Genomic DNA, 15,038 nt, shown 5'->3' with positions numbered 1-15,038 from the left:
GGCGATTGTGAACGTCGTGAGTTCAAAAGGAACGCGTATTCCTTGTCGTGCTATGTTAGACTCGGGATCTCAATTACATTTTATTACAACATCCCTAGCCCAGCAGTTAGGGAGCATAAAGCGAAGAAAGGACATTCCGATTAGCGGAATTGGAGGCAGGGAAAGTCAGGCCAATTTCGTAATAAATGTTCATTTAGAATCCAGAACTTCATCATATAAAAGAACTATTGAGACCAGTATAATGCCAAAAATAAGTGATTATATGGCAACTGCATCTCTGGATAGGCAAACTTTGCAATTGCCCTCCAATATTCTTCTTGCTGACCCTAACACAATTAGTTCCAACCGCATAGACTTGTTAATTGGAGCAGAGTTATTCTTTGAGCTTCTTTTGCCGGGAGAATTTAAAATCTCAAACAATCTTCCTCTATTGCGGAATACTAGATTAGGATGGGTTTTAGCAGGAAGCGCTGTAGATTCTTCCCAAAATTCTCATTGTCATTCAGTGTCAAAACCTAGTCTGAGAACACTAGATAAAATGGTCCGATCACTGTGGGAAAGTGAAAATTTTGAAGTTGAATCGAAGGTCTACAGCGAAGAAGAATTTAAATGTGAAAAACATTTTAATGATAACGTGGAAACAACACGCCAGGGTCAGTACATAGTACGACTTCCTTTTAAGAAAGACCCAAACCAAACATTAGGAGGTTCAAAAGAAATTGCAAAGAAGCGTTTTTATTCATTAGAAAGAAAACTAGAAAAAAATGCAGACCTCAAAGAAAGTTACACAAACTTCATGGAGGAATATGAGCGTCTAGGTCATATGACTGCAATTCAAGAGCTTGACATACCAAAGTCAAATTATTTTCTTCCACACCATTGTGTAATTAAACCCGAGAGCTCATCAACAAAGCTCAGGGTGGTTTTCGATGCTTCTGCAAAGACGACATCTGGGTATTCACTTAATGACACCCTCATGGTTGGTCCAACAGTCCAATCAGATTTATTTTCAGTTATAGCCAATTTCAGATTACATAAATATGTATTCACTGGCGATATTAGCAAAATGTATCGTCAAATACTCATTCATCCAAAGGATAGAGCATATCAGCACATTTTATGGAGGCCAGATCCTAAGAGCACATTAAGAACATACCAGCTCAACACAGTTACGTATGGAATGGCGTCTGCCTCTTATTTATCTACAAGATGTTTGGTCAAATTAGCAGATGATTTTCAACATATATCCTAATGCATCAAAAATTATTACAAAAAATATCTATGTGGATGACTGCCTAACAGGAGCAGATTCTCTTGAGGAAGCCAAGTTGCTTCTCAATGAAACAATAAAATTATTAAATCAAGGAAATTTTAATTTAACCAAATTTTGTTCAAATGATCCACGCATTCTAGAAAATATTCCAATGCAAGATCGAGAAAGAATGTTAACAATCTATCAGTCGGAGGTCATTAAAACCCTTGGTTTGGTTTGGGACCCAATTGAAGACACATTCAAATTTTGCTACAAGTACAATGCACCCAATGATTTAAAGATTACCAAACGCCGCGTTCTTGCCGACTTGGGAAAATTCTTCGATCCCTTGGGATTGATAGGCCCAGCCATATTACTAGGAAAAATATTTTTACAAGAACTTTGGAAATCTAAGATATTGTGGGATGAGAATCTGCCTCAAGAACAGGCTTATAAGTGTGTAAACTATTTATCAGAATTTTCTTCTTTGTGTGAAATTAATATCCCACGCCTTATCTTAATAGACTCAGCTACGAAATTAGAAGTGCATGCATTTTCCGATAGTAGTGAAAGCGCATATGGCGCATGCATTTACTTAAAATCTATTGATAATGAAGGGAAAGTTTTTGTTCAATTGTTATGTTCAAAATCTCGTGTCGTTCCCTTAAAGGCGACAACTATAGCTCGGTTAGAGCTTCAGGCGGCTGTCCTAATGGTGGAATTAGTGCAAAAAATCCTTCCAATAATCAGTAGGACGATCACATCAGTCAGTTATTACACCGACTCTACAACGGTTTTAACATGGGTAAAGGCACCTTCCTATACTTGGGAGACATATATAGCAAATCGTGTAGCAAAAATCCAATCTAAATCAGATTTGAATCATTGGAATTATGTAAAGGGAGTATTAAATCCAGCAGATCTTATATCGCGTGGGTTAGGAATGCCCAATCTTGTAAGATCAACCATTTGGTTCAATGGCCCTGAGTTTTTAAGACAAACTTCAAGTATACAAATGGAGTATTCGATTCCAGAAGAAATCTCTGGGCATCGAAGGCCAAAGACAGTGCTAAATATGTCAATCCAAAATGATATAATAAATTCAATCAACCATAAAAACTCGTTTTTTACACTGCAGAAAATTTTTGCACATTGCTATAGATTCATGATGAATTTTAATATTCGCTGCAAAGGAAACAGAAGAACTGGTTCTTTAACCGCGGAAGAAATCCAGAAAGGAACGCATTTGTTATGGAGGATTGTTCAATTAAGTGTTTTTCCCGAAGAGTATAAGGCACTTCAGGCAGGGAAACCTCTCCGCAATACCTCTAGCATAATTTCGTTAAGCCCATATTTTGATAAAACAACAATGTTAATACATGTGGGTGGAAGACTTAAAAATGCTGAAATTCCTTCCCAAGCAAAAAATCAAATATTACTCCCAAAAAATAATATAGTTACCACATTACTCTTAGATCACTTACATAAAAAACATCTACACGTTTCCCATAGAACACTTGTATCTATCTCTCGGCAACAATTTTGGATTTTGAGTGTAGGAAGAGAAACACAAAAGGTACTTTCTAAATGCATCCAATGTTTCCGTGCGAAACCCAAATCCATAGATCAATTAATGGGTAATCTACCTAAGGAAAGAATCGTACCTTCTCGCCCATTCTATTATTCAGGGGTGGACTTTTGTGGGCCAATACGAACACATTATAATATTCGAGGGAAAACTCCAACAAAATCGTATCTTGCAGTATTTGTATGCTTTTCAACAAAAGCTATTCATATTGAAGTTGTATGCAACCTTACTACTGAATCATTTATTAACTGCTTGAAACGATTTATAGGAAGACGAGGTGTATGCCATACTATATTCTGTGACAATGCCACAAACTTTGTAGGGGCAAGAAACCAATTAAAAGATTTTCAAGATTTTCTTGATTCGTCTGAAACTCAATCATCGATTAATTCAAATTGTTTAAAAATGGGAATTAACTGGAAACACATTCCACCACGTTCTCCCCATTTCGGAGGCCTTTGGGAGGCCGCTGTTAAATCCGCAAAAACATTGTTGTTAAAATATTTAGGAGAAGCGTCTTTAACTTATGAAGAGCTTTCCACAGTTGTGATTCAAATTGAATCTATCTTGAATTCACGCCCACTTACACCTAACTCCTCAGATCCTAATGACATGCAGGCATTGACTCCCGGTCATTTTTTAATTGGTGCTCCGTTGACATCGCTTCCAGAACCTGACATAACTGATCATAACATCTCAAGATTAGACAAATTTCGTCAGATTCAGCATATTCAACAGCATTTTTGGCAAAGATGGTCAAATGAATACCTCCATCTTCTTCAACAGAAATTAAAGTGGAAGGTGGAATCCAAAAATCTAGAACCTGGAACAATGGTTGTTTTAAAAGATGCACACCAGCCTCCAATGAAATGGAAGCTCGGACGTGTAATCGAAGTTGTCAAGGGAACAGACGGATTAGTACGAGTGGCATATGTTAAGACTGAAACCGGCACATATCAACGAGCTGTTCAAAATCTTTGTCCCCTACCGATTGACCATAAAGAGCAGCAAAAGGATGCTGCACAAATCCCAATAAAAAAACAACCCCTGATGAGATTAAGAAGTGGGAGATACCTCCTTAACTCTTTAACATCATTATTATGCTTCATGTTGCTATTGTTTCCATTAGCTGCCTCTTCAGATACCGAACCAATAAGAATAACCCAATTTGACCATCCCACAGGGATTTATTTTGAAGATATAGGTAGTGCGAGCACCGTTAATAGTTTTTGGAACATTTATATATTTTATAATTTATCATCATATTGGCTAGAGCTAGGAGAAGTGAAAACTTATTTACAGAGAATGGATAATATTTGTTTAGATGAATTGAAAATTAATCCGTACTGTTTGCCTACAGTAACAGCTCTCAAACAAAGAGTTATAGCAATCGAATCAAACAATGACCTCATTCATAATTATCATACTTCTTACAATAAAAGGATAAGAATTGCTAGATCTCCTTTCGATTTTATAGGAAACGTGGCACATAGCTTATTTGGGGTATTGGATCAAGATGATGCTAAGGACATACAGCACCAAATCTCTTTGGTCAACCAAGATGAACAGCATCTCGTGCATCTCTTTAAAAAGCAGAGCTCAATCGCAGATTCAACCGTAAATCTGCTTAAACGAAATAATCTGCAACTCAGTCAGCAATATCAAGGTTTTAAAACCATGTTCGAAAAATCCTTAAACAGCATTGAAAAGCATCAAGAAATAATCGATGTCAGTCAGCGCTTTTCTGCATTAACTTCATATTTGATTTTGTCAATTTCAAACCTCGAAAGATTGCAAGACACATTACTTGACGTTCTTCTTAGTCTTAATAATGTCAAAATGAATCCTCATTTTATTTCGCCGTCACAATTTACTAAACAGCTCCAAATTATTCGGAACAACATTCCATCCCATCTTAACATTCCGACAGCATCTGTATTAGATATTTTTAAGCTGTCATCTATTAAAGGACGAAGTCTTAATGACTCAATAGTATTTGAAATGATGATCCCTTTGGTTGATAACCAAGAATTTCAGCTTTTTAATTTAGTTCAGTTTCCTCTATTTCAAAATGATTCAAGTTTCATAATAGAATTATCATCCCCTTATTTAGCAGTCACTGCAACAAGAGATAGGTATTTTGAATTAACAGAAAATCAGCTATCATCATGCCACTTCCTCTCAACGAAAAATTTTGTCTGTAACCAACAACTACCAACAATGATTCATCGAGACAGCGGTATAAGTTGTGAAGTCTCGCTTCTGAATCATTTGAGTAGTGCTTTAAGTCACTGTTGTTTAACGAGATCCATCTCTCAAGATCGATGGGTAAGCCTAAGAAGTTCCAATACTTGGATATTTGCTCTTAAGGAGGCTGTAACTGGTTTATTGGTGTGTGAAGGAATAACAAAAAGTCTTACCCTAAGTGACAGTGGTTTTATAGAATTTTTGATACCATGTATTTTAAAACTTCCACACATAGTGATAAATGGTCGAGTCTTTAGCAATACCACCTTAAAAAACTCATTTGTTCCCTCTATTAAAATTTCTGAGTCAATTAAAGGTAAAATTCCGATGAAAAATATGAACATCATAACATCCCCGAGCAATGAGACTAATTTTAAAGAGATAGAAGATTTAAAAGGCAAAATTAGTGAAGTTGATAAAGACCTAGATAATGATACCTGGGTAAATTCTATAAATACGCACGATTACCATCATTATAGCATGAGCTTCATATTATTCCTTACAATGATTGGCTTCATTATTTTTTATTTTATATAAAAAAAGAAAACCCAAACCACTTCCTAGAAGAAGCGCTCCTCGTTTTGAAATAGACACACAATTTTAAATTTTTTTGAGGGATTAGATCCCTCAAAGGGGGGGAGTATGTTAAGTAAACATTTTTAGTAGCATTTTAAGTAACCATATGACCAATAGTATTATCACATTGCATTGTTGCTGACACGATGGGAAATGATTTCTTACCAGTTCCCACTGAGTGTTCTTTTTAAGTATAATTATGTATTTTTTTGTATTCTATCACCCATTTTTACCTTTCCTACCATATCATATTTCCACCCAACTCCTACTTCTGCGTGAGACCAGACGAAATAAGATCATTTAATAAAAGTTCAATGTTTAGTCTCACGCGCTGAGTGTTCATTATGCTGACTTGTCATTTTTGGCAAAGTACCTTTAAATGATCGGCATAATGGGCACTCGCTGTCCAACCACTTTCAAGTGAACATCAAATAAAAATTGTAATCAATAATAATAAAAAAAGGTGTTTGTATTTTCAAGGTTCTAAAGTTTAAAGAACATTTTTAATTTTTTAACTAAATCCTGGGAGCCGTTTTTCAAAAAATTATACTTTTCTAAAATTGTTATTTGAATTCCAAAAAACTCTCAGGACAATCTCCAAAAACCGCTACATTTACATTAAAGGCTTCTTAAAAACTTGTATTTTAAAGCAAAATGTAAAGTTATATTTTTGTTTAAATGAAGATTAATGGTAGCTTTTAACACATGCAAACATGTGTATTAAGAAAAAAAGCCACCATCAGCAGCATTAAAATTAAATAAATCATTCTTCTTTTTAACTGAATAAAAAGGTGAAAGATAAAGCTGCTTAAAATCACAATTCATTCTTCAGTTCACCTCTTCGTTTATCATTAATTTACATATAATTTTATAAATTTATTTTACACGAGAACTTAATGAACTGTATAGAAAATGCATATACTCAGATAATTTGCAGTCAATGATTGGCATTATCAGAATTACCCCTATAATACCATAAATGCTATCATACAAGATAATGCCATTTTCCATATTAAGTATTAAGTGCATCAACAGGGTTCACTTAAGTATTATTAAAGTGCAATTAATTGGCATGTAATTATACATGCATACATTTGTGACAGATTGTAAATTGAATTAATTTATTGGAAACTACTTTTTGCTGGCGGATAAAGCCTTTAAAATATAGATAAAGTCAGTGCCATTTATTTATTAATGATGACATATAAAATTTTATATGAGAAGATTAATTGATGGCCATATTTGATAGCCAGAAAATTCTAAATGGAATTCATATCCTTTAGTTGGAAATGGCATGATTAAGCATGTGTGGTGATTAAATGAAAATCCTTTGGAATTCACATGAGATTTTCCAGGAGTTCGTTTGGCATTTCAGATACAGATTAGAAGAGATTAATTATTTTGGGAAGTGTATTTAGCTGGAATAATACTTATCTTATTGACATTTCCTGTCAGGATTAAATATATTTCCTCCGACAACATGATGATATAATAATATGTCTACCTTTCAACATACTTATGAAGAATTATTAATAAGAAAAGAAACTCTTATTATCCTGCTCAAGAAGTTGTTTTCGGTTGAAAGTGGAAACAATCTTATCGAAAGAATATCCGCAACACTTTGGATTATATAGTAAGAAGTTCACTTTTATGGTTTTTTTAATCACAGGTATTTTATTTGTAAACAATTTTTTGTGTTACAATTTGTTGATAATAATAACTGGTGTTTAAGGCGGTTAACCTTTTCGGACCCAGAGTTACTCTCATGTAACATATTTTTAAAAATTCGTAAAAAAATATTCCATTAAATATTTTTTTTAGGTTTCGATGGCTTAATCGAAAGATAATAATGCCTAGTTACTGGATTATTACAAAAAGTTAGTCAAATATCATACCTTTAATTTTTTTTTAATCGAAAAAGGGACTAAAATTCACAATTTTTTCTTTTTTTTTGCAAAAATTTGTTTTTTTATATATGGTCATAATTAAAAAAAAAGACATAAAGAATGTTAATCCAGAAAGTGTTTTGTTTTTTGGCTTAGAAGAAGTAGCCTACATTACTGTTCTATAAAAAATTATTTTCCCAGTTGTCCGACTTTTTTTGGTGGTCGTAGGCAGTGCATGTTACTTACATGTAACAAGAGAGTAACACATTAGTTTTGCTATTTATTTTGGAAAATAACTTTTTGCTATTCATATTTCTTAGTTGTGATGTTTTTGACACGATGATACTAAAAAAACATTTTTTAATATTGATTTTCATAGCTTGGGTCCGAAAGGGTTAAAAAGTTTTACACGCTGTCGACAAATGCCGAAAAAAGCATTTTAATTTTAGTACACAGAATTTACTTCACTATATATGAAATCTACTTTAATAATTTTATAATTTTTTGTTTCGTTTAATTTTCAACAATATTCAATAGAAAAATCAAATATACCTACAAAATCGAGTGAATATACTTAAAATTAATTTTCAACACAATTTAAAAGTTTAAAAGTGAGTGTTCGAAGTTAAAAAAAAATGGCAAAAGTAGAACGTTCAACAACCTTAAAGTTTGTTAAAATACTAGAAAAGTATGCCGTACTTATTAACAAATCTCAACAGCCTCATATAAAAAAGCAAAGGCGGAGGCCTTAAAATTGTTTATTCCTGAGTTTCAAGCCAAGACTGGTATTTTAATAACAGAAGACCCGTGTCTTCCCCAACACCAACTTGAAAGCCTGGATCTCCAACATATCTCAAGATAATTCTCATCTTTTCTTCAGTTACATGAAATCTTACGTTTTTTGAGTAATTGAAGTGTAAATTTGAATAAATAGGCCAAAATTGTAAACAATGATAAAAATTTTTTTGCGAATTCAAGCTTTTTTCATTTTTTGAATTTTACGAGAACATGTTCTATAGTATACTAATGTAAATTTTTTTTTTTACACCATCAGAAAATAGACATTTTAACGAACGAAATGCCCACCGACTTTTTGAAAAAAGCTGATATTTTGACACTTGAATTTTCGATTGAAAACTAGGGTGTTTTTTGGTATTAAGTCAAAATAAAGTGAACAAATTAATATTTTAAATCAAATAAATTACAGTGTATTTGGGACATAAAAAGGTAAGTTTTCACCAAATTTCATAGAAAAATTTTTGTTTTTGAAAAAGATAAAAATAAAAAACCAAAAACTCGGTTTTTTTAATTCTTCACATAAGTTTTGAGGTTATGTGAAAAAATTGTTGATATAAAAGTTGTAGATCTTTTTATTATTTGCCATACAACTTTTTTCTATAGGATTTGTTGTTTTGCCGGAAATCGAGATATACCATTTTTTATCATTAAAAATTCAACCCACCCACTTCCCGAACTTGGTTCGCATGTAATTTATTCTTCCTTTCATTTTTACCATATTCACCTCCTCTTCCAATGGGTTTCATTCTACTATGATTTTTTTTTGGTTTCAAAAATTATCGACCCTGGTCTATATTAGTTTTGTAACAAATTGAAAAATTATAATTATCAAACGGACAAGACATACCTATTCTTGTAGGAAACAGATTGCTCCACAAAAAAGGTCTTGTGTATAAACTTTTTTTGTTTAATCTAATCATTCGAGTTCAAAGTTAATACAAAATATTACATCATTGTTTTACTTTTCAAAATTTTACAATTCACTTAATGGGGCCAATAAATAAATATAGTACATGAAACGACTTAATTTTATAAGTCTGCTGACTAGTTATCCTCGGGGTCTTCCGTCCCGGTTGTCCAGTTGTGGAAACTTCTAGTTTTTCAGAAAATTGAAAAATAAAAACCTACTTTTTTATCGGATTTTTACTTTTTTGGCTGGTTTCGATTATCACTCAGAGAAAAAATCCCATAAAATCAATAGGAAAACTATTGTACTTACTTTTAATTAATCCAGAACAATCTAGAAAAAAAAAAGAAAACAAAATTTAATACATCTTCACTTTAGATTTAAATTTTTGGTCAATAATGTCTGTATTGAAAGTACCTAAAAACAATATTATTTATTTTAATAAATCAAAAATTACATTATTATTTCGAAATATTGTAATGCTTTTTGATTTGGTCACAAACATTTTTCAATACCTAATTTCTTTCCGAATAATGAACATACTTTGTACAAAGTTATATGTTATGGACAAACCAACAACAAGTCTGCGACTGAAAATTATTACTTGCGACTTTAATCTGACACTCAAATCCGCAAATTCAAGTCTCCAAAACAAATATTATTTTCATGTTGTGTCGAGTGTGCGTTGTAAGTCTGCAACTTAAATGTCCGAGTAAAATCTGTGACTCAGCCCTGCAAATTAAATCTAATACCAAACCCTTTAATTTGCGTCTGTAACTCAAAACTCTGCAACTCAAACTCGCGACTCAAATGCTATAGGTATTTAAAAGTGTGATTCTCTGTAACTTGCAATTATTCATCTCTGCGACTTTGACCTACAACTTAAATCTGCAACTGATTTATAATTAGCCTTGGAAAATTGTATTTTCAAAAACATTTAATTCAATTTAACTGTTCAATTAGCCTTCCAGTTTTGAAATGATAATAATTTCACTCTTTTAACCCTGCAATTTCTATTTCAATGTTTTTCTTAATATTAAATTAATTAAATACATATAAGTCATTTCATTCAAAATTTTGTTTGCAATTCTTGGAAATGGTAGGGAATTTCCTCGATGTTCCTTAAAATGTAATCCCCAATCGAGATCGAGATTAATACCAATTAATGTAACTTACATTTATGTTTTTAAATAAACATTTATGTGTATTAAACTAATTAGTTTGCAGTAATTTAACGAAGAGCAAATATGTTCATCATTACAATTAGTAAAATCCTTGTAACTCTCATGAGTACCTATGTAAATTTAAAAATTAATTAATTTAATATTGGAAAGTGCCTTTAAATAAACTTCCATTATAAATTCAAGGACTTTATCGATTAAAATTACTATGAAATGAAATTTTTCTCAGTGCCATTTTAAAGCTAAATATTTATTAATTAGTAACAAAAGTATTAACTTTAATTGTATTTGTGTGTGTGTCCTTGTTTTGAACTGAAACACATTCCAACGAACCATGAAATTGAATCTTTAAAATTATTAAACTCATTTAGAACTCATAGGGGTAACAACAATATCCCACTGTCATCCCCAAATTGCTCTATACCCATCATACCACTTCCACCCAGCATCAACTGAAATTCTGCATCAGTAAGCACAAGTTAAGTTCAACTCCTACTAGCCAAGGACCTTTCCATACACTGTACACTGACACTGAGTCGTAGTAGCAAAAAAACAAGGTCAAAATGTTGGCAACTCATTTCATGGTACTTCTCTTTGCTTTCGTGACTCTTTCAAATAAACACTCATAAATCTATGCATATTAGTGTGTGCGAGTATAAATTTAGAAATAAGACCCAAAAGAAAATTGTGTTACTTTTGTATATAAATGTGTAATTCTCGTAGGGATTGAAAATACAAACAAACAAACACACTACACATGATGGAATTACATGTATGAAGAAATAAGATGAAGAAATGGGGATGAAGGACACACGTCTCCTCATTTAGTTACGAGTGCAATAAACACGAGTATAGGAGCAATGTTCAATTAAAAACGAGCATTGCATTTGCAAGCAGTTGAACGTGACATATTTTACCACAGGAACCGACACAGAACAATCACACATACTTCAACCACTGATGTAAGCTGCATGGTAACTTTTCTAACATTCTGGCCTTCTCTCTTGGTGCAGCGGATGAATCCTTTCTTATTCCGGAAATTAATTTCAACGCTATTGTGCCAAATGTAAGGTTGTTGCTGATGATGTTTGGAATGTGACCGGGGCAACAGCTGAGAGTTGCGTAACTTGGTAACAATAGGGTTATATATTTTTTATTTGTAAATTATAGTTCAACGAGTGCATTCACTTTCACACACTTTTGTTCGTCTTTCCAGGATTTGCATCAGGATGCAGATGCAACAACTTCCTTAGTCTCCATGAACCTCTAGCGCTTGTGCTTTTAGTTTTTCAACTTCAAACAAACTTGATGAATAAAATATCAAGGACTAAGGCTTCATTATTTTGGGAAACAATACTTTTGTACCTAAATAGTTGCATTTCAAATATTTTTCATATATTTTGTGGACCCTTCTGACTATTTAAGTTATAAAGTTTTTGTAACGGTAAATGAAAAAAAACTTGAAACGAGCGCTTTCCGTATTTCTTTCACGACTTGGAAGTTAACAGTATTGGATAATTCCCTAGAAGGGGGTGTTTGATTGTCTTCAAAACCAATAAAAAACAACTTTTAATTAAAATAAAGTCTTTATTCATTAAGTTAGTTGTTTACTGTAGGAACTCTAATCATTACAAAAAAAAAATAAAAAAATAAAAAAATATTGAACAAAAGATAATAAGATCTGAAAAAAAAAACATCTAACAAAAAACGTTCTTGCCCCATCATGGGGTAAGACCGCCCAATCAAATTTTGTTCGTAGAAAGATTGTTTCTTTTGTAGTCTATTTGCAATAATAACACACTTATGGTAAATTTTCATTAGTTCTCACTCCAGCACAAGCTTTGTGGTACCATTTGGTACACATTTTGCACTTAATTCAACAATACTTTGGATTGGATCTAGAAAACATTTGCAGGTACAAGGTACAAATACAATCTGCAAAGTCCTTTTCCTCGGAATCATCGCTTACAGAATAATTTATTTGACGTATGTCGCTAAGCTTTTTGTAAGATTTAACGGTAGACTTCTTTTTTTACTTTTTTTTTAAGCTACCAGAGCTTCCAATTTCGCCCATGGGCGGTCTTTATCCAGTCATATCATATCTGATGTTCTGGATTATTTTTAATTTATCCTTATGGAGTCGCTGAAAATACTTTTGAATATTCATTTTCTATTATAAAAAAAGAAAAACTTAAAAATTTTATTTTTTTCAGTGTTAAAAATGCATCTAACTTTTCACTTGAACGATAACAATTTGATGAAAAATCACAAAATTTACCGTAACTCTTCGGTGTCTCAACTGAACTTGCTAAAACTTACAGAAATGAAAGGCATCCATTTGCAAGTGTACAAAATAGTACAAAAACGGTTTTGCGCTCATAGGCGGTCTTGCCCCCACTTCCCCTATACATATTTCAAAATCAAGTTTTTGAAAGCGAGTTGATGAATTATTTTTTTAAATTATTGTTAATTTCTTCAAAATGGTATAACAATGTGTTTTTTTAATTTAAAAAAATTAATTACGAATTTAAACTTTTTACAAAGTTTCTGATTCATTAATTTTAATGGTAAACAGAAAAAAGGTGCAACTTGCTAAGGCTCTTAAATGAATATTGCTTAAGCATTTCAGTTTTGCCGAAAATTTGGTAACAAAAACTTTTTGGATTTTCTTTATGCAAAATTAGGAAAAAAATCTGGAATTGATATTTTGGATTTTTTTTCTTAATTTTTAAGCAAGGGTTACTAAAACTTTTTTGTACAAATATTTTGTTTCAAATCGGTTAAAAAATTTACGAGTAAAAATGAAATCAAGAAAATGATTCTAAAACAGGTACTGTAAATAATGGTTTAACAAATAGTTTTTTAACTTCAAAAGTAAGACTTTGTCTACCAAAACCTACAGATCTTTTAAGAGAAATATCATTGAAACCTTTTGGTTATAAGAGATGATTTTATGATTTTTTTAACTAGTAAAGTTATAACTCTGAGAGCCAATTTTTCAATCTTCTAATAAACAGTCAGTTAACTGTTCGACGAATAAAGTTATTAGGCTCATAAACAATCAGATAAAAACATTGAATTTTTCAATCAAGAATAATTTATTCTACAGAATAACAAAAAAAAATTGTCAAATTCAAAAATATTTAAAATTAAACGTCATTTTTATTCATGATTGTTTTTGTTTTTTTGTTTTCCACTGTATTTTTTTCAAAAATTCTTTCAAAACAGCTTTGACAACTGACACAATATTTTTATTGAGATTATTCCTTAGAATAATTTTATTCGTCTCTGAAAGAAGCAGATAGATTTATTCTTAGGAATAAGCTATATTTGCCTGTTGAAAAATTGATTTTTTCTCTATCCTTAGGAATAAGTACTAACTGACTGTTTAACTGACTATTGAAAAATTGGCCCTGAGTAAAATTATTATGACGAGTATTTCTATGAACAAAACTGATATTTTCTTTCATCTCACATTCCCTAAGCTTCAAATATGTTTTAAGGCTTGGCCACACCGGAGGGTATGCGGTAGCGGTACGGGTAGAGGTAACGATATTTGTATGAAAAAAATTCAACATCTGAACGTTGATATGTCAGTTTGAAATTTGTTCCATACAAGTACCGTTACCTCTACCCTTACCGCTACCGCATACCCTCCGGTGTGGCCAAGCCTTTAAGCTTTTTAATCATATCTGTTTGTTTTTCTACAAAGAAAATATCAACAACAAAAATTCCTCCAAGCTTTGAAAAATCATATTTTCAATTTTTCTTTCAAGTAATCAACATACCGAAGCATTTTATTTAATAATTCAATGCCTTGTACTCGAATTCAGGTGCATACACAACACACCCACAAAAGAAAATTAAGAAAAATACTACAATTTTTCCCTGTCACACACTCTTTGAATATCACTGACAATGTTTGACGTCCAGCTTTCAAAATCAGACACATTCTATGACGTACCTACACACGAATGATATGGCATGGTCTTGAATCTTGAATGCAAGAAACTATTCAATTTAAAATTCGTTTACATTTCGCTTGGCAGAATGCAAAGAATTATCTTGGAAAATGTTTTGACATTGACACTTTTTTTTATAATAATTTAAAATATTCCTACAAGATGAGGAAAAATATAAGAAAACAGAACTATTCTCTCTTGTGCGATTTTAAAATCGTTGTCGTCGTGTCGTAGGGGAAAAATTGAAAGAAAAGAAATTTCTTGAATGCCACATTCAAGAAATGAATAGAAAATGAAGTGTATCTGTGAATACTTTCCTTTTTTTTTTGCTTTGAATAAATTTGTAATTTATGCTAAAAAAAGAAAAAATAGTCGTAAATATTTCATCATCAAGAGTGATGAATTATATCTTTATCGCACTTGCAGCTGGTCTCAACACTCAACTAAAAAATGGGAATGGGGATATGATTATTATTATTTTTGCATAAATTAATCCTCATTGTTTCTTTCTATATTTGGTTCATTATCTGATATTTTTTTTTTTTGTCTTTTTGTTGAAAATAATCGGCAGCCAAATGTTTTCATTTGCAAGACACCTACCGACATAAATAACAAAATGTATCTCATTGTCGGTCGTTGTT

General features: G+C 31.9%; 1 protein-coding gene across 1 annotated transcript in view; it reads right to left on the bottom strand.

Annotated features, from left to right (window-relative positions):
- LOC129908397 (G-protein coupled receptor dmsr-1-like) overlaps positions 1–15,038 on the bottom strand; it is a 200,698-nt gene that overhangs the window by 105,809 nt on the left and 79,851 nt on the right. The window contains exon 2 of the mRNA XM_055984855.1: positions 9,567–9,587. The gene's annotated coding sequence lies outside the window, so the exon portion shown is untranslated. The remainder of the gene's footprint in view (positions 1–9,566; positions 9,588–15,038) is intronic.

The sequence above is a fragment of the Episyrphus balteatus genome, chromosome 2 (genome assembly GCF_945859705.1).
Source record: "Episyrphus balteatus chromosome 2, idEpiBalt1.1, whole genome shotgun sequence".
Taxonomy (NCBI): domain Eukaryota; kingdom Metazoa; phylum Arthropoda; class Insecta; order Diptera; family Syrphidae; genus Episyrphus; species Episyrphus balteatus.
The sequence above is the reverse complement of the archived record's forward strand: the minus strand, read 5'-3'. Positions and strand labels throughout refer to the sequence as shown.